At 44.7% G+C, this 23,823-nt stretch overlaps 2 pseudogenes; one reads left to right on the plus strand and one right to left on the minus strand.

Moving 5' to 3' along the window:
• Nucleotides 1-266: 266 nt before the first annotated feature.
• Nucleotides 267-1,475, plus strand: LOC139010960 (ras GTPase-activating protein-binding protein 1 pseudogene; annotated as a pseudogene).
• Nucleotides 1,476-7,541: 6,066 nt separating this feature from the next.
• LOC139011032 (anillin-like) lies at nt 7,542-23,274 on the minus strand (annotated as a pseudogene).
• Nucleotides 23,275-23,823: the final 549 nt, after the last annotated feature.

Consider the following 23,823-nt stretch of genomic DNA (forward strand, 5'->3'; position numbering starts at 1 on the left):
GCTCCACTTAGAGCCTCTGGATCTTCCTCTTTGAGGCATCAAGCATGAGAATCTGCATTTTAAATGAGAATTTTGAGGAATTGTTTGAAATACTAAAAGTTGAGTGGCATCATCCAAGAGATCTGCTAAGGACAATTTGAAAAACATTGTTCCAGGGATGCAGTTGCATGAGGGTTTTTTGTTTTGTTTTGTTTTTCCTTCCTCAGAACTGTGGAGCAAAGCTTGCTCCTCTCCCACTTGCTGCCCAGATTGAATTGACCAAAGCAATGGTTATGGAGAAGCCTGGTCCCCTGCTGGTAGGGTGGGAATTTGTGAGATAGTATTACACACTACTAAACAAGGTGCCAGACATGCTATACAGATTGTATGGAAAGAAACTCTTCTTATGTCCAAAAGGGATTGGATTCAAATGGAAAGCCAGCATATGCGATCTGTGGACAGAAAGAAATCCATAGGGAAGTGATGTCACAAAACCTCATTAATTGCCACACTAAGATTCACCATGTTGATGCTCATGCCACTCTGAATGATGTGGTCCATGTGATGGGGTTGCTGTTTAATAACAAATAGGCTTTGAGGAGATTCATGCAGACATTTGTCCTTGCTCCTGAGGACTCTGTTGCAAACAAGTTCTATGTTCATAGCGGTGTCTTCAGATACCAAGATGAGGTCTGGCGGCTTTGTCACTGAGCCTCACGAGGAATCTGAGGGAGAAGCAGAGAAACCTGAAGAAAGACAGCAGATACCTGAGATGGTACCTGATTATTCTGGAACTTTCTGTGATCAGACGCTCAGCAATGACTTGGAAGAACATTTAGAGGAACCTGTTGCTGAACCAGAGTCTGCTCCTGAACCAGAACTGAAGCAAAAACCTGAATTTGAAATCCAAGAGGAAAAGTGTGAGCCAGCGTTGGAGGTAACTGCTCCTGAGGATGCTCAGAAGAATTCTTCTCCAGCACCTGAAGACATCACTCAGACAGAGCAGGGGACATGTTCCTAGGCATCTGTGACCTGTAAGAACCTTCCACCCAGCAGAGCTGTTCCAGTTACTGTGATACCACCTCATGTTGTTCAAGTACCAGCTTCACAGCCTTGCCCTGAATCTAAGCCTGAATCTCAGGTTCCATAGCAGAGGGATCAAAAAGTTCTGAACAACAAATAAATATTCCTTTCCAGAGGGGTTGAACCCTGAAGAATTGTGAGATACCCTGACAGCCACCAGCTCTTCATTGGCAATCTGCCTCATGAAGTGGACAAATCAGAGCTTAAATATTTCTTTCAAAATTATGGGAATGTGGCGGAGCTGTGTATTAACAGCAGTTGGAATTACCCAGTTTTGGTTTCGTGTGTTTGATGATTCTGAGCTTGTCCAAGAGGCCCTTAGCAACAGGCTCATCATGTTCAGAGGTGAGGCCCATCTGAATGTGGAAGAGAAGAAGACTTTAGCTGCCAGGGAAGGTGGACCAGCGAGATAACCATACACATATACTGATCAGGGATTGTAACTTTTAACTCAATGCCTCTCTGTAGTGGCATTGTTCAGTTGAGAAAACAAGACTGAAGGATATACAGGCCTTCCAGGTGGGCTGGGTCATGGAATGAGAGGCCCTCGCTGGGAGGCATGGTGCCAAAACCAGGATTTGGAGTGGGAAGGGAATTGCTCCAAGACGGTGAATTGGTCTTCACTGGTCTTCACACAGCAGTGCAAACCCCTGTTCCTGCAGAATGGTGAATTTCTTCAACCACCATCTGGTATCTTGCAATGTGACTCTGGTCTCTTATAAACACCTTTAAGCTTGTACAATTTTACTTTTTGTGTTAATGGTGTGTGTTCTCTCCCCTCTTCTTCCCTCTCCTCACCTTTTAGTCCTTCACTTCCAATTTTGTGGAATGATATGTTAGGAAAAATTGATTTTAAAGAATGAAAAAAAAAAGACTGAATTTCTTTGCTTTACTTTGCATATACAGACTGGATTTAACAGCCATTTCCCCAAAGGAATGTTTCTCACTTATTACTGACATTTGGTATGTTTCATTCATTGGGATATTTTTTTTAGTTATTTTCTACATGTTTCAAAAGCCCTTGAGAAATACAGGATTTGATAAATAGAAACTCATTGGAAAAATTGACAATTTTGATTCTCACTGGTATGGTTAAAAACTTAATAAAAGATGTTAATGAAAAAACAACAACAAAATACCCTCAAAACATTGTTTCAGGCAGTAACACAAATTCGAAAAAGATGGGCTAGCAAAGGGAGCTATCTAGGAAATCTGGTCATGTTCTTAGTGCAAAGGCAGAAGGTACATGATGATGAGCATGGACTCAAGGAACAGTCTGTAAGAGTTCAAATCCTGCTTCTACAGTTACTAGCTGTGTAACCTTGGACAAGTCACTTAACCTCCCTATAAGTACCTTCTTTATAATCTTTACCTCATAGTAAAATAAAGATGTTGATTAGCAAAAGTTTGTTGGGCAGATTTTGTCTACAAGGTTTTTAGAACAATTCTCAAACACTTTCCCTTATTTCTATTTATCTCGTATCAGACACTTTTTAATGTAGCTCCTAATATCTCCTATTTCTTCCTCTCTCCTCCTTTCCTCTTTCATTCCTTTTCTTCTGTATTTGCCCTCTTTGATGTCAAAACTCAACATCATAGAACTAGATGGAGAAAGTGAAACTGCATCTTTACGGTTGATGATGTCAGAATCAGGTTGAAAAGATTAGGAGGAAGAAAATCTCTGTCACCTTGAAGCCATAGCAGTAAGCCCATAAAATGAATGCAATGTGTAGACAGGGCTTCGCTGGAGCACTTTCACTCACAAAGTGGACTGAGCTAAATTCTGGTGATAGACTTTCAGGCCAAAAGCAATCTTCTGATGTCCAGCTTGAGACCAGCTGTATTCTTACAGCCCCTAATTGCCCAGCATCTGCGATGCTGTCATTACCAGGAAGAAATGCACATGCAAAGTCCAGCATCTTTCAGTGCAAATATACATTAAATATAAATACGCTTCAATCAGTAGCTAGTCATTTCAAAAGGCTTTAGTCACATGTAGTGTCTTAAGGAAACAAAATGCAACATTTACTTGGCAATAATGTGTGTATATTTTAGTATGAGTATGGGACGGGTGGGGGAACACTATTTTGTCCCAAGGTGATGAAAATTGGTCCTTGGGAGGCAAAAACAGTATTACAATGTTTGGTGTTTACACAAGGGCCACAGTACATAAACAGACATACAGTATATCCGAGGTATTAAAATTTCATGGGGAATGGGAGAAGTTAGGGGGAAAAGTCTAAAAAGTCTCAGGAGGTGGAGGATATTAATGAAAGAAAGGTTGAGAAATAGTGTTTGAGTGGACTAGCTGATGCAAACTTGGTGGCAGAAAACAGCTCAGGATGCTCAGATAAAAGAGATTTTAAGGCAAAGCTATGAAAATAATTCTGACACCCACTAAAGATTCTGAGAGGGCCTCAGAACCTCTGGGAACATCAGGCTTGGCAAAAGTTTTAAGATTTGATGTAGGATAAGGTTAAAGAAAGTCACTGCATAGTGAGGTATGCTCTACTGTGTTCTCAGACTGAGGCCTTATTCTAAATAGCTTTATTACTGGAAACTGAGAAATCATTTTTTAAAAGAGAAATCTACTCTGTAGTCTTGAATTAAGAAGTATGCCCCATGAATTCTAAATTGTAACAATAGCTACGATAAAGTGATTGAGATGCCCAAATTCATCTAATCACACATTCTGACTGGCCTCGTTAAGCACTCAGAAGAATGAGCCACAGACTTTCTTCTCTCTGCGGTCTGTAAATAGAAAAGATTATATGAAACGTGGTGATAAAATTCTGTTGTAAATGCTCATATTTTTACAAAATATTGATTACATTCTGGAGAGGAAATTAGTTTAAAATTTATTAAACCAGGTTTAAAATAAAACAGAAGTTTAAAAGAGCAGTATTAATATTCTATTCAAGTCATCTCTTGATTTCTATTTTGAAGGGATCCCACAAGACAGCTTGATTTTTTATTACAGTGAAGAAAAATAAAACAACTCCTTTCCATTCATCAAAAAGAACCAACCGTAAAAACAGGTTGCCCTAAAAGCTAACACTAACAAGTCCAAATGGAAAGTTTGATTTTGTGAAAAAATCAACAATAGCTTTAGAAATATTGCAATCAATCCTCAAAAACTTAATTTTTTTTTCTTCCATAGCTTTTCAGCTAGTGTGGTCTTTCATTCCAAATGCTTCTTTGAGCGATTTTACTCTATCCCACAGAAGAAAATGAACTATTTAGCTCCATACTTAATGGCGAACTCCAGTTCAGTGTATGCATTAAGCCCAGACTCCAGCAGGCCCAGATCAATATATCTGGTTATGAACCAGAGGCCCATCTTGCAGTCAGAGATCCTCACTGGAGATAAAGGACTGAGAGCTGTGACTGATTTATGCTCTCTCAGCAGTACACTGACAGACGGTGCCTCAGGAAGCAGAGTGGAAAACCACATGAAGGCAATCAAGGGGTCCTTGGGAAAATGCTGACCAGTGCAGATCAGGAATCACACCTAAAAGTCAACAGACCTGAGCCCTGGTGTAACGCGTGGGGCTTTGTGTAGATCTGGACTCTGTCTACACCTAGTGAAAGCAGCTCTGTGAACCACAGGGGCTCTCTTGGACTAAGACTGAGGAGCCTGCTCTAGAGGTGGGGGGTGTACTAATCAAGTAGGCTGCTGTCCTTGCACCCCTGGCAGCTGTGATTGGAAGAGTCACTGCAGCTGCATCCTTCCAAGCATTTGGGCCTGACCAAGATACCCTGCAGATCCAACACTAGCAGTACAAGGGGCACTGGAGTCTTTATCACAGGCAGCCTCCCAAGGGGTGATTCTGCTGGTGAACAGACTCAGATGCATTTCACTAGACAGGTATGTAATAATGCAGAAACAATTCCTTTTTCTGACCAGCAAAGTAGAACAGGCATTACAAATATTGCACAGTTTTGCAGAAGAACTTTGAAACTCATGAAAAGATTTGAGAGCAACAATAGTACATCAAGCAGATATGCAGTCAGCAATAATAAGAGAAAAGCCAGTAATGTTTCAGCAGCTAGTTGTGGGTGACCCACACAGGCCCTCAGAGTGAAGGAATCAGAGTCCTGGATTCATATTTTTATATCTTTTGAAGGAAAACAACAACAAGCTAAAAAATTAAAAGAAAATCTGCCTTTATGTGCAATACTCCATAGAGAGGATTGGAATGAATAAGACAAACATTCAAAACATTTACATTAGTGGTTGGCTGTTAAACAGAAAAAAATAATGTCACCTTTCTCAAAAAGCTGACCTTAAAAACTGACATTTAAATTCAAAAGGACCCATTTAAACAAACTGCACATCACCAACATGAAGTGAAATGATTGCATGTTCTCTCATGTATCTGCCCATTGTTTGTTAATGTAAGGGCAGAGAACCCATATTTTCTCTAAGCAATTTCATACAGTATAAATTCTCAGGAAAAAAAATTGCCATTTAAATCAGATAACCCATGTGATACAGTAGGCAATTGATCAAAGTTAGTTTTCTTCCTAATATTTGACAAGCCAGCTTGTTTTTTTTTTTAGAGGATGTCCACATAGCACAGACACAGGCTCTGTTCTGTAGGAAAATAATCCTGAGCTCTCCCCGAAGACCTGTGCTTATTATGACACAGTGGCCCAAACATTGCCCCCCAGTTTTCAGGTGAATTTTGATGAGAAACATTATTCATTTGGTGCTGTACCAGGTAATCCATTCAAGATGCTGATATTTCAGTTTTTCCTTTCCTTGTTTTGGTTTTATTTTTAATAACAACAGCTGTGCTCTGAAACAGCTTCTTTTTGTTCTTTTGACAGTGGCTGGAATCTGGGAGGTTTGAAAGATGCTTCTTCATATCACTGATCAAAGATTATTTTCCCTGAGAACTGGTTCACTCCCTAGCTGTACATTAATCAAATTCTCCCCCTTTTCTCAAGCGCCCAAAGTGTTTTCCTTCCCTCCCTCTAGCTTTTAGTCTTTTTCCACATTAGGAAAGTTGATGAAGTGGCTCTGTGGTAAGGGAGACTCGGAAGGACTTTCATCTCAAAGACCACAGATTCCATCTATCCAGTCAGAACTGGTTACTAAACCTCAGGCCTGCAGGCCTATGGCTTATCAGCTGCCCCCGGTGAGCCCCTCCAAGGTGGGGTTGGAGTCAACACCCGAGAATTGGCAGCAACCCATCTTGCATGTTTGTAAAGTGATGACCTACAGGGAGCAGACTCCTGTGGGACATGACCCTTTAACACACATCCAGGATCCTTTTCTAAAAGACAACTCTTCACTTTCTTTGCTGTCAGCCTCTCAGCCATTTGTCTTCAGTGAGTCATTTTATTTTTTGCAATACATTTTTGGGCAATCTGTAATATTTTTTATTTGGAGATCTAATTAAGAATCATCTTGGTCATATGAAACTTTTTGGGGGGGGGTCTGAGCAGCATTAGGTAGCCATTACTTCACCCCACATAGCAAATGCCTAATTACTATGCCCAACTTTTGGCTTCCTAATCATATTCTAATTGCCTGCAATTGTGCTCTTTCTGGCTTAGCCAGTCTTATTCTGAGAACAGTCATTCTAATTCACAATGAATATGTAAATAAAGAGCTGGTGTGTGCAAAACCAAAACATTGCGCCAGACCTTTAAGAAATGAGAAGTCAGCTTAGAAATCTGTTGCCTAGCAACACACTACTAACTTTGCTCTCCATTTTCCAAACCATTTGATAGCCTCCTGTTGGTTTGTCAGCATTCCAATGTAAAACTTCCCGCCTCCCCTCTTTAAAATTAGGAATGAATGTTTGGCTTTTTAGTTTCAAGAATTGACTTTAACCATCATCTTTTTTTTTTTTTTTCTGAATTTCCTAATAACCCTGATTCCCTGGTTCTCAGTAGGTCCCAATTTGTTTTTCTTCCATGATAAAAACTACTTTATCCTCCAATTAAGTACTATATCTACGAACAATTTTCATATTTCTTACAAGCTTCAAATCGATGTTTAATTTTTTAATAAATAATACCACCAGGAAATTAAATTGCACTTTGTTTTGTAAAGTCCTATCATGCCCACTAATACATTTAATTAACATTTTAGATGCTTATCCAAATTTCTCTAGCTTATGACACCATGCTCAAAAATTGTTTGACCTGTAGAGAAAAGGTTATGGTGATGTCTTTTGTTGTTTTGTTTCAAATTAGGAGACAATATCTAGTTACTAGGCTTTCATGTGGTAATTTTGGCATTTAATCCTTATTCTAATCAGAAATCTAAAGGAAAATAAAAATAAAACCTTTCCTCCACTCCTTTTATTTCCTCCAACACTGAGCTTCATTTTATAGGTGATAAGCCTTGGTCAGAGGTGATTAACCAACGAAAAGTCCATTTCTCTCTCTTCTTCCAGTCCCAACCCCTCTGGGTCTTTGACTGAAAGCAATGTCAGAGGAGGCTCCTGTGCTCAGCCTTATCTTTATGCTTTCTTCTGGCTATCTAAGGTATCTGAAATTTTCTCCAGAGAGAAGCGAAAAAACTCAGACATCTCCTTATGTGTTATAGCATGATTGCTTTCAGTGTCATTATGAACCACGTCAGCCATGTTTAATAGTTCCTGAGTCTTCATTTTGACGCTGACCCTTCTTGGCAATTCTCCCTTCACAAAGGCTTCTGTTGACTCCCAAATCATGGGCTAGCATTAGGGGTTGCAGACTTCAAAAGCACAGATTTCTATTCTTTGTTAATTCAGCCAGAGAGCAGTTTCCTAGGCAGCAGGGCACAGGTTAGGCAAAATGAATGGGCAAGTTTACTGAAATCATCCATGTCTCCTCTCTCCAGTGAAGATACTCTGCAGGGCATTGATCTTTGCTTTCAGAGGCTGGAAATAAAGCTTCAGCATCACCCCATCACACAGTCATGCAAACTATTTAGATCAGGGGTCCTCAAACTACGGCCCACGGGCCACATGCAAATACAAATATTGTATTTGTTCCCGTTTTGTTTTTTTACTTCAAAATAAGATATGTGCAGTGTGCATAGGAATTTGTTCATAGTTTTTTTTTTTTAAACTATAGTCTGGCCCTCCAACGGTCTGAGGGACAGTGAGCTGGCCCCCTGTTTAAAAAGTTTGAGGACCCCTGATTTAGATAGTCAATGTAAAGATGTGAATACATTAAGTTAGATGAGGGAATTTTTACTTCAAAGGACTGTGTTTAGACAACAACTAAAAGTAAGAAAAACAAATGTTTCCTAAAATATCTAAATTCTTTGGCAGCTGTATTATTTGGTTTGTGTTTAAGGACATGTGAGTATGTATATTTTAAGGCTTCAAATATGTGAAGAAGTAGAGAAGGAATATACTTAAATACTCATCTTGACTTTCCACAATGCTTTCACTGACCAAATAAACCTCAGTAGAAAGTATGTTTCTCTCATTATTATTTTTTAATAAATCTTTATTGTTCAAATTATTACAGATGTTTCTCCCCCTGCCCCTCCAATAGCTCCCTTCCACCCAGATCCCACCCCACCCCATGCCCTTACCCCCCACCACTGTCCTCATCCATAGGTGTAAGATTTTTGTTCAATCTCTTCCCGCACCCCCCACACCCCCTTCCCCACGAGAATTGTCAGTCCACTCCCTTTCTATGCCCCTGCTTCTATTATATTCACCAGTTTATTCTGTTCATCAGATTTTTTTATTGACTTAATTTTTAGATTCACTTGTTGATAGATATGTATTTATTGTCACTTTGTTGTTGATAATTTTTATCTTTACCTTTTTCTTCTTCTTCCTCTTCTTAAAGAATACCCTTCAGCATTTCATATAATCCTGGTTTGGTGGTGATGAATTCCTTTAGCTTTTTCTTGTCTGTGAAGCTTTTTATCTGACCTTCAATTCTAAATGATAGCTTTGCTTGGGTAGAGTAATCTTGGTTGTAGGTTCTTGCTATTCTTCACTTTGAATATTTCTTGCCACTCCCTTCTGGCCTGCATAGTTTCTGTTGAGAAATCAGCTGACAGTAATATGGGTACTCCCTTGTAGGTAACTAACTATTTTTCTCTTGCTGCTTTTAAGATTCTCTCTTTGTCTTTTGCCCTTGGCATTTTTTTTTATTTATTTTTCCATTTGCAAGTATTTATTTAGGTAAGAGATCATAAAACACATTTTATAATACACATAAGAAAAAACACATTCAAATGAATAAAAGATAAAATGACAGGTGACAAAATTTAGTGTTTATAAATGAGACCATCAATAACTTTAACAATTTAGAGAAGAAACTCAAAGTGTACTTAAAAGTTTGAGACCATGCTTTACAATATTTTATAACACAAAAATAAAGTGTTAGGCTTTTAAAGAAATACATTACTCAATAGTTTTTCAACAGATTTCATAACGGATTTCTAGACACTGTCATATATGACATGAAAAGTAAAGTCAAGAGCTTTGGCAAGCCAAGTATTAGTCCACAGCAGCTTGTGAGGTTTACTTTCTTATATAAAAATTCTTCAATTTACATTTGTTCTTGTTACAGGAACAGAAAGAAACTAACATGTCAAGTATATCTGAGGAGTCTGTTAGCTATATAGCAAAAATAATTACTTTTGAAAGCCTACATTTTATGAAAATGTGTACCATGCAGCATCTTCAGTAACAACAAATGTAAACCATGTGATTATTAAGTCTTCTAAATAAAACATCTTACCCCCAAATCTCACACAATATCCCCTAAGTCTGCATCTCCTGTTCGGAGAAGCCTCAGCTTTAAACGAATGCCCATTTGCTCTTTGAAAAAGCCCTTACCTCCATTACTAAAAACTTTTCTGTGAAGTCCCTTAGAAATGTCTTCAGTGCAACAGTAACAAGATACATCCACTAAAGGCCCACAACCAACAGGAAGACCTATGAGGCTAAAGAGTGGCTCTAACTCCCGAAGACCCCTCTGTGCTGAGACCCACAGCTCCAACAAGGCAACTTACAATTCCTTACTTAAAAACAAACAAACGTTTTATCGTGAATAACTCAATAATCAGGTTTCTAGGAAATGAGGCTTTTAGACTAAGATTTAGCAAAATCAACTATAATGAATTTTCCTCCAGGCATTTATGAATGACAAATCAGTTGAAATTTTACATACAAAAGACATAAATACTGCATAATATGTAGTGAATATTGGCACATACCCTTTCGTTTTTAAAGCATAAAATGCAATCAGCATATCTGCCGCTCTTAAAATACACACATGACAGAGCTCAAAGCCACCGCTGAGCGCACGGGAACTGCCCCGCTCAGGCTTCCCGAAAGGCTTGTAGCAGGCGTCAGGCTGCCAGAGGCAAATGTCCACAAGGACTTGATTGAGCTTTTGCATCCAGAGGTCCCGCTCTTCCTTGGTGTCTGCGGACAGCCAGTGCTTGGTGACACAGTGTGTCCCTGCACTGGCTGACAAGCGTCTCTCGGTCATCTTCTCTTTGTGGTCGGACAGTAATTAATTCAAAAGTGTTGCGTCTTGTGCAAAATTCTGTTGGCTGGTTCTATCTGACAACTGGTACAATTGGCCAGATTTATCCTTCCTATGGGATTCTTCCGTTTCTTGTCATGGGGGTATGTCCAGTAAGAGATACAGTTTCCAGACAGAATATACCATCTTCGATGCCAGGTACCAAACCCACTCACATCTTCAAATATGGTTAGAAAACCTTTTTCTTCAACACTTGAATTCAATGGACATTTTATTTTTAAAAAAATATGACCTTCCAAAAGAGATAAAAAGGGCACCTTTTCCCGGAACAAATATCCCAGTAGCTCTTGCTCTTTTACATCATATTTTATCTTGTCCACAGCAAACTTTGTGTTTCCAACTGAAGACAAGGACAGCGTGTAAGATCCAACAAGGATAAAGTTGCTGGTGCGCACAGCATGGAGACCGCCCGGACTGGCCATCGCTGTAGAATGAAGGGTGCCTTTTGTAGTTCTAGATATGAGAAGTCGCTTTGGAGTGATAGCCTTGGATTTGTATGCCTTTTTCTTCTTATCAGGCACTGGGGGATCTTTCTTTTGCACCAAGCTGTAAACTTCAATACTGATTTCAAAGTCATTGGACACATCTTCCAGAGTGTATGTGGTGGAGAACGTCAGGGCATCGCCATTCAGAGAAGCGGCAGTGTTTGCCAGCGGGGTGGCCACCATGTTCTTGGCTCCTGCCTTCAGTATGAAGAGGAAGGAGTAACTTGCTGCATCTGGTTTCTGAACTGTGCTGCAGACAAAATCTGCCTTGAGAGGCAAATGGATTTTTGACAAAGTGACTGACCCTTTGGATGGGACAAATTCACTTTGGGAGAGGAGACCAGTCTTATTCTTCCTCTGAGGTCCTTCACTCTTCAGTTTATTCAGCTTATCAATCAAAAGTGTTCTCTTCTCAGTTGTGATCAGAAGCAGTCTTTCCGCCTCGGCTTCTTCCCGGGACCCCTTCCCGTGCTCCTCGTCCACACAGCAGTTCAGGGCCTGGCTGGCTTGGTAGGTCACCGACTGCTGCAGGTTGATTTCATTGTTGAGTTCCTGCATTTTCTGCTTGATGTTCACCTGACAAGGAAAGACACTATTTTCTTCAGCATTCTTTTTTCCCTCTAATTTTGAAGTAGCATCTTCCTTCCGAGCAATCTGCTTAATTGAAGGATGGTCTGTTTCTTTGATTCTCTGAGATCTGTATGCATCAATGCTGTAAAGAAGGTCACGGTCCTCACGGTCCTCAGAACCAATGCTATCACCAGACTCGGCCCGCGGGACACAGGTTCACTGGAACTTTCCTGATTTGGGACTCTCATGTATGCTACTGCCCTTCAGTTCCAATCTAGGCGAGGAAGCAAAACTCTCTGGACTTACCAGCCGACTGTGTGCCAGCGGAGCAAGCAGCGACATTGAGGAGATATTCAGGGCATCCTCCTGGTCCTCCCTGCTCTAGGCTCCTGCTTGGCCCATCTGCTCTGGGCTCCTGGCCACATCCAGCTCACCTTCCTGCAGGACATCACTGAAGATGTCGTTAATCACTTTTGAACTATTGATGTCATCCTCGTCATCCATGCTCATCTCAGTTTCACGTACCACTGTGGTCTGCTGCTCAACCTTTGGGTCTGATGTTACTTTTAAAGACTTTTCCTCTTCTAAAAACAATGTTATGTTCAAAGGGCAAGACTTCGTCATTTCACATTCAGTGAAACCTGCGGGCTCTGGGCTGGGGGGCTGTGCTGGAGTCTGCTTTCCTGCCACCTTTTCCTTTTCTGTTTCTAGACGTGACAGGATATTTGAAACAACTTGATGTTTTCTGAGGGGAGTGTTCTGAGAGTGAATTTCCTGTTTGGTTTCTAGTTGTTTGCTTCTTGAGTTTTTGCCTTTTTCTTTACTCCATAAATTGCTCTTGTCAAATCGGCCACGAAGACATGCTAGTTTTTTTTCACGTTCCTGTTTGAGCCGCTGCGCTACATGGGTCGTAGATGAAGATGTGTTTTTGCTTTAACAGTCTTTCCTGGATGGCCTTGGTGTTTGGAGTGACCACGGGGGTCCTGTGGGGCGTGCTCAGCGCGGGGCTGTCTTTGTTGTGTTCTAGACAGCGCTCTCCGAAGTGCTCCAGAAATGGCTTGACTTCTGCTCCTGGTGTTGTAGATTTGTCTTTAGAGTGAGACTGCAGACAAGTTTCTCTATTTACTTCTTCTTTGGGCCGAACTGTCTGGGATTCAGCTGATTTCCCAATTGTTTTCGATACCTCTGTTTTCAAAGGACTAGCAGGAGTTTTTTGAAGTCACTCAGGTTTTCGTACCTCACAATTTTTAGCATTGGTGACAGATATAGAAGCTTTCACAGGGGAAGAAGCAGCTTTTGCAGTGCTGGAAACGTCACCCTTAGGCAAGGAGACACCCCTATGGGGCAGGACTTGCTTCAGTGGGGCTTTGGTGCTCACTGAGTCTGCCTCTTGAGTGTGTCACTTATGGATGTGAGGAGTTGAAATCTGGTATCTGACCACTGGGTACACTGGCTCCTGGATCTCCAAGGAGGTGCAAAGTCAGCCACTTCCTGAGGCCACCCAGCAGGAGCTACAACGAGATCTGGAAATTTCTCCTCTTTGTTTGGGGGTTGGAAGTTTTGGAGCTCTCTGACCCAGCTGCAGTTTGTTAGGTTAGGCTGCGAAAGGACAGACCATTCATATGCATAAGCCGTTGTGCACAGCTTGGGTGGGGTTGTAAATTGGATGGGGCGGGGTCTCAGGGAATCACCAGGGCGGAGCAAACAGAGATGGCTGCTCGTCAGCCGTCTCCTCTTCTCCACGTCTCTGCGTCTACAGGTTTCCGCGTCTCCATGTCCCCACATCCCATGCCCCCATACAGTAACAATGATCCCTGCAAGCACCTCTGCAAGAAAGCCACCCTTGCTTTCCGACCCAATGCCAGACAGTCCAGTTTCTCCCCGTAGGAGTCTGGATCCCCGGAGTCTCGCCGGAAACTGGAGTTCAGAGCAGTCAGGAGCTTATATCTCCCTTCCAATTGAAAAAAACAGTGCACCCAGTTGCCAGCCTGTTTCGAGCGCTTCCATACCTCCACTCTTGGCACCTCCGCACCTCCTACCCAGTCTCAATGCACTTTTCTCTTTCCTTCTAGTTGTAGAACTTCCACTCAGCCAACTTTCCCGTGGTTCTGGATGATAGCCATTTTGTCTTTTAGTTGTAGTTTTGGTGTAGTTGTGGGAGACAGCACATACAAGTGTATACCTTATGCCACCATCTTGGTTCCTCCCATTATTTTTTCTTATTCTTTCACCCTTCCCTCAAAAGCCCTCAACCTCCATCTTTCCCTCACTACTTCAAAATTTCTCAGATATGTAACCTGACCCAATTTCCCTTCTCGTGAGGAAAAAAAAAAAAGAATACATTTATGTTAAGATAAGAAAAATGTTTATGGTATCATGCTTAATTAAGAAAAACAAATCCATGATTGTATATAGAGTATTATCTCAATTGGCCAGTGATGCCTCCTGCTGGCTTTGTTATCTCTTCCTTCACTTGACATCAGCCTCCATTCTGAGGGTCTTCTCTTTCTGTCAATAACAAGTGACTCACAAAGAGTAAGCACTAGATGCACATTTTTAGATGAATAAATTAATTCTGTGAGCAATCTACACTAATAAAAGAGAAACATGGTAATTAGCGTACGACCGCTACCCTTCCCATTGGCTAATCAGCATATCCTTATGCAAATCAACTGCCAACTAAGATGGCGGTTAACCGCCAACAAAGATGGCGGCTAATTTGCATACGCCCAATGATGGGAGGCAAAGGGGAAGGACTGAAGAATGGTGATTGGCAACCCAGGCGGCAGGCAAGAGCTAGGGGTGGGCAAAGGCCGCCGATCGCCATTGGAAAGCTGGGCAGCAAACCCAACCCCAGGGGCTGGGGTTGAGGGCTGGGGTTGCCGTCTGGCCTGAGCCAATCAATGGTGGTGATCGGAGGGCAGGAGGGCCCGGGCTCAGACCAGGCAGCAACCCCGGACCCCCCGGGGGGCGGGGTTGTCGGCTGGCCTGCGCCCAGGGTCGCCATGGCATCGGAGGGCGGGAGGGCCCGGGTGCAGGCCATGACGATCGGAGGGCGATCGGAGAGCCCAATAGCTCTTTGTGTGAGAGAGAGAAGGTGGCAGGGAGGGATGAAGAGAGCGAATTGGACTCAAGAGGCCTCAAGGCCCAGATGAGGAGAATATACCAGGGGTCGGCATGGACTTGAGCTCTGAGATGAGGGTCAGGTGAGGGTCAAGGGCACTGGGTGGGGGCCAGTCCAGACAGAAGACTGAGGTCCACATGTTCTTGACCCTGCTTGGTTCTTTGGCACCTCTGCCTGAGATATAAACTGTCTAACATGGAAGTACAACTCCAGAGAAGGGGGTGGGGAACCTAAGTTAAATAATATTTTGTTTTTGTTTTTTCACTTGGCAGAATGGGGGCTGAAGTTGAAGTTAGGTTTGGTTACTAAACAATAAAGAAAGCAACATTTCTTGCACACCCGACTGTGTGGTCTGAGTTTGCTGCTGCCTATAAACCGAGAAAAAGTTGTAAAATGAAGTACTAATCTCTAGGGTTTAGGTCAGACGAAGGAGTAGTGCCACTCAGCCAGAAGCTGGCTCATGGCTGGCCAGTGCGGAGGTGGTGGCAGGAGCCTCTCCCACCTCCATGGCAGCACTAAGAATGTCTAACTAACAGTTTAGGCCCGATCCCTTGGGGGCCTAAGCCTTTAGTCGGACATCCCCCGAGGGCTCCCTGGCTACCAGAAGGATGTCTGACTGCAAGCTTAAGCCTGATCCCCCGGGGAGTGGGCCTAAGTCAACAGGTGGACATCCCCCAAGGGGTCCTGGACTGCAAATGGGCGCAGGCCGGGCTGAGGGACGCACCCCCCCCCCCCCCCACCGAGTGCACAAATTTTGTGCACCAGGCCTCTAGTACACATATATTTCCCTTAAAAGTTGGATGAATTAAAATTACAATCTATTAAGAGATGTCTGGTTATCAGTTTCTCAAGTGCATAATGAGTTCAGCGAATGATGCATATAAGTTCAGTACTTTTCCCTCACCATACAATTTTTTTAGTATTCATTAAGAGATTTATCTCAACACTAGGCATGGAAATCAGAGTCTCAGCCTCAATGATGAAAGTGATAATTACTCTGGTAAGCAAGGCTAGGTCTTTATGTATTTTGCTGACATATTGAATATATACCATTTATGGAAAGCAGGAAAATTTGGGCTGGCATTCACATACTTGTTTACTTACTTTATTAACTACAAGTCAGTTAAGTTTCAATTATGTTGTTGACAATATGAAAGAATCAACAAATAAATTCAAAAAGAATAAATGCATATTGTTAGTGTTTACTTACTTATATATTACTAGAGGCTCAGTCATGAAATTCGTGCATGGGAGGGGGGTGTTCCTCAACCCGGCCTGTACCCTCTCCAATCTGGAACCCCTTGGGGGATGTCTGACTGCCGGTTAAGGCCCAATTCCGCAGGGGTCGGGCCTAAACCGGCAGTTGGACATCCCTCTCACAATCTGGGACCGCTGGCTCCTAACCGCTCGCCTGCCTGCTGCCTGATTGCCCCAACCACTTCTGCCTGCCAGCCTGATCGCCCCCTAACCACTCCCCTGCTGGCCTGATCGCCCCCAACTGCCCTCCCCTGCCTGCCTGATCGCCCCCAACTGCCCTCCCCTGCCAGCCTGATCACCCCCAACTGCCCTCCCCTGCCAGCCTGATCACCCCCAACTGCCCTCCCCTACCATTCTGATTGCCCACAACTGCCCTCCCCTGCCAGCCTGATCACCCCCAACTGCCCTCCCCTGCCATTCTGATTGCCCACAACTGCCCTCCCCTGCCAAGACCCATCTCCTCTGCTGGGACCGGCCTCCTTCGTGCCACGCAGAGCTGTGGGAAGCCCAGACCTCACTGCGCGGAGGGGCCACCGAGCCCCGCCTCCACTGTGCATGTGGCCATCTTGTAGTGGCCATCTTCTGGCAGCCATCTTGTGGTGGCCATCTTGTGACAATGTTGCGCGAGTGCATCTCACAAGGGAGTCACGCTAGGGCATCACGCAAGGGCGTCACACGAGGGTGTCCAGCAAGGGGGTCATGCGAGGGCGTGATGCCACCTAGGCTTTTATTATATAGGACTAGGGCCCATTGCACGAAGATTCACGCAATAGGCCTTACTTCCCCCTGGCTGCCGGCTCCGGTTTTTCTCTGGCACCCGGGACCCAGGCCTTTGGTCCGCCGCAGCAGTGAGGCTTGGCTTCTCTGCTGCGGCCGCAGCACCAAGGCTTGGCTTCTCCGCTCTGACTGCTCCCAGCCCCTCCTTTTTATTTTTTTTTCCCCAGCTCCTTGAGCAGAGCCCAGGCCCCAAGCCCCTCCTTGAGCAGAGTTCAGGGCTGGTGGGAAGCTTAGCTTCCTCCATCGCCAGAAGCAACCCAAGCATACTGCTCGCTCCAGCTCTGTGACTGCCACCATCTTCAGTCATCTTCAGTCTTCGCTCCTAGCCTGCGTATGCAAATTAACTGCCATCTTTGTTGGGTTAATTTGCATAGTCGCTCTGATTGGCTGGTGGGCATAGCGGAGTGGCGGAGTGACAGTGATGGTTAATTTGCATGTTTCTCTTTTATTATATAGGATAAGCAACCGTTGTACATTGTCGATTAATAGCAACCATCTTTCTTAGTTGCTCCCACATCTTCAGATACATACTTCACAGCAATACCCACGTTTTCTGGTCCTGAGAACAGACTAATTGAGTGGGTGCTTTGTATTATAAAGTGTAATTTGCCTAAAAAGAAGATTGCCATTTCGCTCATTAATTTTACATTACCATACTGTGCTTCTATTGGCATTATCACAGTGTTATCTACAGCTACCTACTGCGATTGCAAAAATACACAAATCGTTCTGTCATTAAGAAGAGTAAACAATTCTCTGAGTGATGCAAGGAAAGGAAACACTTTTACAATCATTTTCTCTGGCTATAGCAAACTGTTCTATGATTACAGTGTGTGTTTGCATGTAAACAGTCATGTACAATATCAGTTGACCTCATAGAGCTACTTCATTGCTCTTGCACTATTGAACTGTTTAAGATGGCTTGCTCTCCTGCAGAATGTTGGTTTAATGACATAAACAAAAGAGACTATTGACATTGTTATAAAGATGTAACTCCAGCCCTTGTGGGTGTGGCTCAGTGGTTAGAGTATCGACCTAGGCACAGAAAGCTCTTGGGTTCAATTTCCCATAGAGGGCATGTACCTGGGTTGCAGGTATAATCCCTGCCCCAACCTGGGGAGTGTGTGGGAGGCAACCATGTTTCTCTCTCTCCACTGTCTCTCTCTCCTTGTCTCCTCCTTCCCCTTCCCTTCCACTCTCTCTAAAAATCAATGGAAAAACTATCCTCACTCTGGTGAGAATTAAAAAAAAAAATAGATGTGACTCCATTTAAATTTTCTCTCTTAATTCTAAATCATTAAAAAGTAAATGAAAAAAAGGTCCTGGCAGGTGGCACAGTTGGTTGGAGTGTCATCCAGTACACCAAAATGTTACAGGTCCAATTCCCAGTCAGGGCATGTACAGGAGACAACCAATTGATGTTTCTCTCTCACATTGATATTTCTCTCTCTCTTCCCCTCTCTCTCTAAAAATAAATTTAAAAAACACACATATCCTCAGGTGCAAATTATAAATAAATAAATAAATAAATAAATAAATAAATAAATAAATAATAGTGATGGCTATAGTATAACTACTAACATAGTCGTTTTCATGTAGGACTTAATATATCTGTATTTGTCAATACTCCCACATCCTCAGATACAGTTTACTAAAGGTGTCCCATAATTCACCCAAGATTTGCAATTCAATTCAATTGCAAATCTTGCCTGAATTTTAGGACACTCTACAATACCCACCATAGATTAAAAACAACATAGAAAAAAACTTTTGAAACAAAAATAGTAATTTTCTGTGTAAAAAGCATTGGATTAAGAATAAGAGAAAGTATTTCAGCTTCCACTCTATGAATTATTTATGAAACTAGAGGCCCGGTGCACAAAAATTTGTGCACTTGGGGGTACCTCAGCCCAGCCTGTGCCCTCTCGCAGTCTGGGACCCCTTGGGGGATGTCCACTTGCCAGCAGGCGGAAGCTGCAGTTGAACATCCACAGAGCTGTTGAGGAGGCAGGAGAGGCTCCCACCATCACCGCTGTGATGCCGTCAGCCTGGCTTGTGGCTGAGCAGAGCTCCCCCTGTGGGAGTGCACTGACTACCAGGGGGCAGCTCCTGCATTGAGCATCTGCCCCCTGGTGGTCAGTGTGTGTCATAGTGACCAGTCATTCCCAGTCGTTTTGCTGTTAGGGTCAATTTGCACATTACCACCCTAACGGGTTTGGCTCAGTGGATAGAGCTTCGGCCTGCGGACTGAGGGTCCCAGGTTGGATTCTCGTCAAGGGCATGTACTCTGGTTGCGTACACATCCCCAGTAGGGGGTGTGCAGAAGGCAGCTGATCGAAGTTTCGCTCTCATCGATGTTTCTAACTCTCTATCCCACTCCCTCTCTGTAAAAAATCAATAAAATATATTTGGAAAAAAAATTGCATGTGCACATTACCCTTTTATTATATAGGATAGAAGCCTGGTGCATGGGTGGGAGCCAGCTGGTTTGCCCTGAAGGGTGTCCCGGATCAGGGTGGGCAGGGGACCCCCAGCTCCCTACAATTGCCCACGCCGCCCCTGCTCACGATCGCTGGCTCTGCCCATGCTCAGGCCTAACACCTCTAGCCAAGGCATTAGGCCTGGGCAAGGGACCCCCAGGACCCCACCATTGCCAATTCCGCCCCTGCTCCCTGTGATTGACAGCTCCGCCCTAATGCCTCTTACCCAGGCATTAGGCCTGGGCAGAGGACCCACAGCTCTCCAGGGGACCTCCTGCTCCACCCCTTCCCAGGCCTAACGCCTGTGGCCAAGGCATTAGGCCTGGGCAGGGGACCCCAAGCTCCCACCATCAGCGACTCTGCCCCTGCTCCCCATGATCACTGGCACCGCTCCTGCCTAGGCGAAATGCCTCTGGCCGAGGCATTAGGCCTGGGCAGGGGACCCTCCCAGCTGCAGCCATCCCCCGATGGTGGGCTCCGCCCCTGACCGGGCCCCCAGCTGCAGCAGCCCCTGCCCTGCTGCAGCCATCCCCCGATCGTGGGCTCCGCCCCTGCCCGGGCCTTACGCCTCTGGCCAAGGCGTTAGGCCCGGGCAGCGGCGACCGGCAGCTGCAGCCATCTCGCGATCGCGGGCTCCGCCCCTGCCCAGCTCCCATCGCTGGCTCCACCCCTACTTCCTGCTATCACTGGCCAGTGCGGCAAAGGCACAGGATTCTCCGATCATGGCTGGGACGCAGGGCAAAGGCGGCCCTGGGGGCTGCCTTTGCCCTGCCCCCCGGCTCTTAGCTCCCCCCTGAGTTTCTGATCACTGTCAGTGCCAGGGGGCTTCTTCCGTGCTTTCCCTTTTGCCTCCCTGCATTGTGCCTACATATGCAAATTAACCGCCATCTTTGTTGGCAGTTAACAGCCATCTTGGCTGGTGATTAATTTGCATGTCTTGCTAATTAGCCAATGGGAAGTGTAGCGGTTGTACATTAATTACCATGTTTCTCTTTTATTAGATTAGATACTATGGGCAAGTGTAACATATTCATTTATCAAGAACCTGGGCTTAATTAATAAGACAGACCTTGGTGTGACTGGAAGGTCCACCACTTACATCTGTGGAACCTTCAGAAAATTACTCCCTGAGCCTCAGTTTTCTTTATCTATAAAAGTGAGACAACAGTAATATCCAACTGATGGTGTTGTTATAAATATTACATGTTATAAATATTGCATGCAAAGTGTTTAGCATGATATCTGGTAGATAATATCCAATCCTATATAATAAAGAGGTAATATACAAATTGACCCTCATGCCATTGCACAAGATGGCCACCCCCATGTGGTCAAAGATGGCTGCCCCCATGTGGTCAAAGATGGCCACCACAAGATGGCTGGCAGGGGAGGGTAGTTGTGAGAAATCAGGCCAGCAGGGGAGGGCAGTTGGGGGGGGGGGGGACCAGGCCTGCAGGGGAGGGCAGTTGGGGGCAACCAGGCCAGCAGGGGAGGGCAGTTGGGGGCAATCAGGCTGGCAGGGGAGCAGTTAGGCGACAATCGGGCTGGCAGGGGAGTGGTTAGGGGGTGATCAGGCTGGCAGGCAGGCTAGCAGTTAGGAGCCAGTGGTCCTGAATTGTGAGAGGGATGTCCAACTACTGGTTTAGGCCCAACCCCTGTGGAATTGGGCCTAAACCGGCAGTCAGACATCCCCTGAGGGGTTCCAGATTGGAGAGGGCACAGGCTGGGCTGAGGGATACCCTCCCCGCCCCCCGCCCAAGTGCACGAATTTCTTCCATGAGCCTCTAGTAAATAATGAGTATCATTAATCTTATTAAGACATTATTTCTGGTTGGCAAATTCTTTAGCTTTATATGATAACTGTATAAATAGTCTATACAATTACAATAGTCTGTGATTGAACTCCAGAATGCTTATTCTTTACAAGAGAATTTCTAACAAAAAGATTTAAATTACAAAAATAACATCAACTCATAAAAATATTAACCTCTATTTTGGAAAATTTAGTGAGGTAAAGATCTCACACTAGAGGCAATGTGCCGGAATTAAGATTATGCACCTCAGTGTTTATTTGTTTACTTTTTTACTATAGTCTAAAGTTTTGAGGATTATGTCTTTTTTATATTTGGAATTCTAATGCTCAACTCATTGTGTGATTTTAAACAAATATACAAATGAGTTAGTGATTTAATGATGGGAACAAGCAGTCTAAAATCTCTGTCATTGTGTTGAATATACTGGAGTAAATGATAGACATTTCTATTAAAGTATGTAAGGAGTAAAAGAAATATTGGGCTGGAGTTTGTAATTTTGGTTAGAATGGCCAAAAAAGCTTCATTGAGGATATGCCATATGACTAAGAGAAGAATATAAGGGAGTAAGCCACTTTGATTTCTGAGGAAAAAACATTCCAGACAGAGGGAAAGCAGGTACAAAGGCTCTGACCTGGGAGTCTAATTAGTGTGTTAAAGGAGCAGGAAGAAATGGTGAAGACAAAATGGAGTAAGTAGCAGGGAGAGTGGCAGGAGGTACAGTCAAAGAGATAACAGGGAGGAAGAGCAGATCATGTTAAGCTGCAGGGCCTTTCGAAGACTTTGGTTTTTTCTCTTCTTTTAATTTATCTTTATTTTTGAAAGTAGTACAGATGTCCCGTTTTTTCCCTCATTGACCACTTCTAGCCAGCCCCCATTTTCTTTGAGTCAACAGAAAATATTTTGGAGGTTGAACAGAGAGGTAACATGAGCAGATTTGTGATGACTTTGGCTGCTGTGCTGAGTATAGTTGGGATGGAGAAGTACAGGAGGAGAAGTAGGGATGTCAATTGGGAGGCTATTGCTTTTTTTCCTTAAGTATATTTATTTATTTTTATTTTTTTATCCTTATTATAGACAGTATTACAAATGTCCCACATTTTCCCCATTGTTCCCTCTCCTCCAGGTCCCCGCCCCACCACAAGCCTCTGCCACATTATTGTCTGTGTCCATGGATTATGCATATCTATACTAATAATAGACAGATATGTAAATTGACCATCCCTCTGTGGCACCCACAGCCAATCAGGAGTGAGTATGCAAATTAACCCAACAAAGATGGTGGGCCTGTGGGCAGTGCTCATGAGCGTAGGCGCCAAGTGGCTGGGAGGCGAGTGTTCCCGTCCTCCGGCCGCTCTGGGCCTCCATGTGCAGGCGCCGAGCAGCCAGGGGCAGGGTGGGACACCTGGCTTCGAAATCAGGCATCCTGCCCTGCCCTGGCCACTCCGGGCTGGTGGGCAGCGTGCATGGAGAGCCTCTGGGCAGGGGAGGCAGGCCCGCGGAGGGCAGCCTGTACTCCCCACAAGGTGGTGGTGGCAGCTGTGAGCATGCCAAGCAGAGCCTGCTGGCCAAGCTGAAGTAGCGCCTTCAGGCCATCAGTGCCCAGGAGTGGCTGCAGAAGTCCAGCCTCCTGGCCCAGAATGTGCACCATTGCAGGGACAGCCACCATGGCAGGCCAGATTGACATCCTCCTGGCCATGCCACGGGGGTGTTGCAGATGAGCAAAGCCACAGGCCTCCAGTGCGCACATCCTCTCCTCCCCCTGTGGCGTGCGAACATCCCCCAGTGTGCTGTCACCCACACATGCCTGGAACAGTTCCGGACCATGGCATGCACAAGTTCCCCCCTGCCCCTCCGCCACACTTCCATCAACCCCAGCATGCCTACATCCCCCACAGGATGTGCGCATGTCCCCTCCAACAAGCTCATGTCTTTTGGAGAGTGTCTGGGTGTTCTGGGTGCTGAGGGTGGGCGCCTGTGAGATGACAGTGAGAGGGCAGAGTGGTGATGCCCTGTTCCTGCAGAGGCCAGTGCAGTGATGAGATCACCTCCGTGGGGCTAATGCAGGTGCTAAGGCAGGAGCAGGTGCAGATAGACATACCTGGTGGGTGAGGGCGGCCCTCGCTGAGGTGCCTTCGGTCGGCATTCAAGATCAGGAACCCAGAGGAGGTGAGGAGTCCCATCCTCTCAGTGAAACGGTGGGATAGTTGGGGCAACTGCAGAGGAGGAATGTATACTTTGTGTGCCGGCACCCATTAGCGAAGGCTGCCCTGACTGAGCCTTGCTCACTCGGGGCCTAGCACACTCCTGCCGGGCATCGGGTGACAGAACGTGCTTTTCTGAGTTAATGAGAGAAAACATTGATTCTCCTGCTGCCCGCGAAGGTGGAAAGTGGAGTGGGGAGACATGTGGCGAGTGAGTGAGGTTCCCTGTCTGGGGGTTCCAAATCTACCGTTGGTTCCTTTCACCGCTAACTAGGATATACAGGGTGTCCCCCCCAAAATGTATACACACTTTAAATACCTACTAATTCCAATGGGTTTAAGCATGAAAAGAAAGAAACAACAATGGAGCTGTCATCTGTTAAAAGTGTGGGCACAGCCCTAACCGGTTTGGCTCAGTGGATAGAGCATTGGCCTGCGGACCCAAGGGTCCCAGGTTCGATTCAGGTCAAGGGCATGTACCTTGGTTGCGGGCACATCCCCAATAGGGAGTGTGCAGGAGGCAGCTGA

Source organism: Myotis yumanensis, unplaced genomic scaffold, assembly GCF_028538775.1.
Source record: "Myotis yumanensis isolate MYYU_CA2020_CCGP unplaced genomic scaffold, mMyoYum1.0.hap1 SCAF_1, whole genome shotgun sequence".
NCBI lineage: Eukaryota > Metazoa > Chordata > Mammalia > Chiroptera > Vespertilionidae > Myotis > Myotis yumanensis.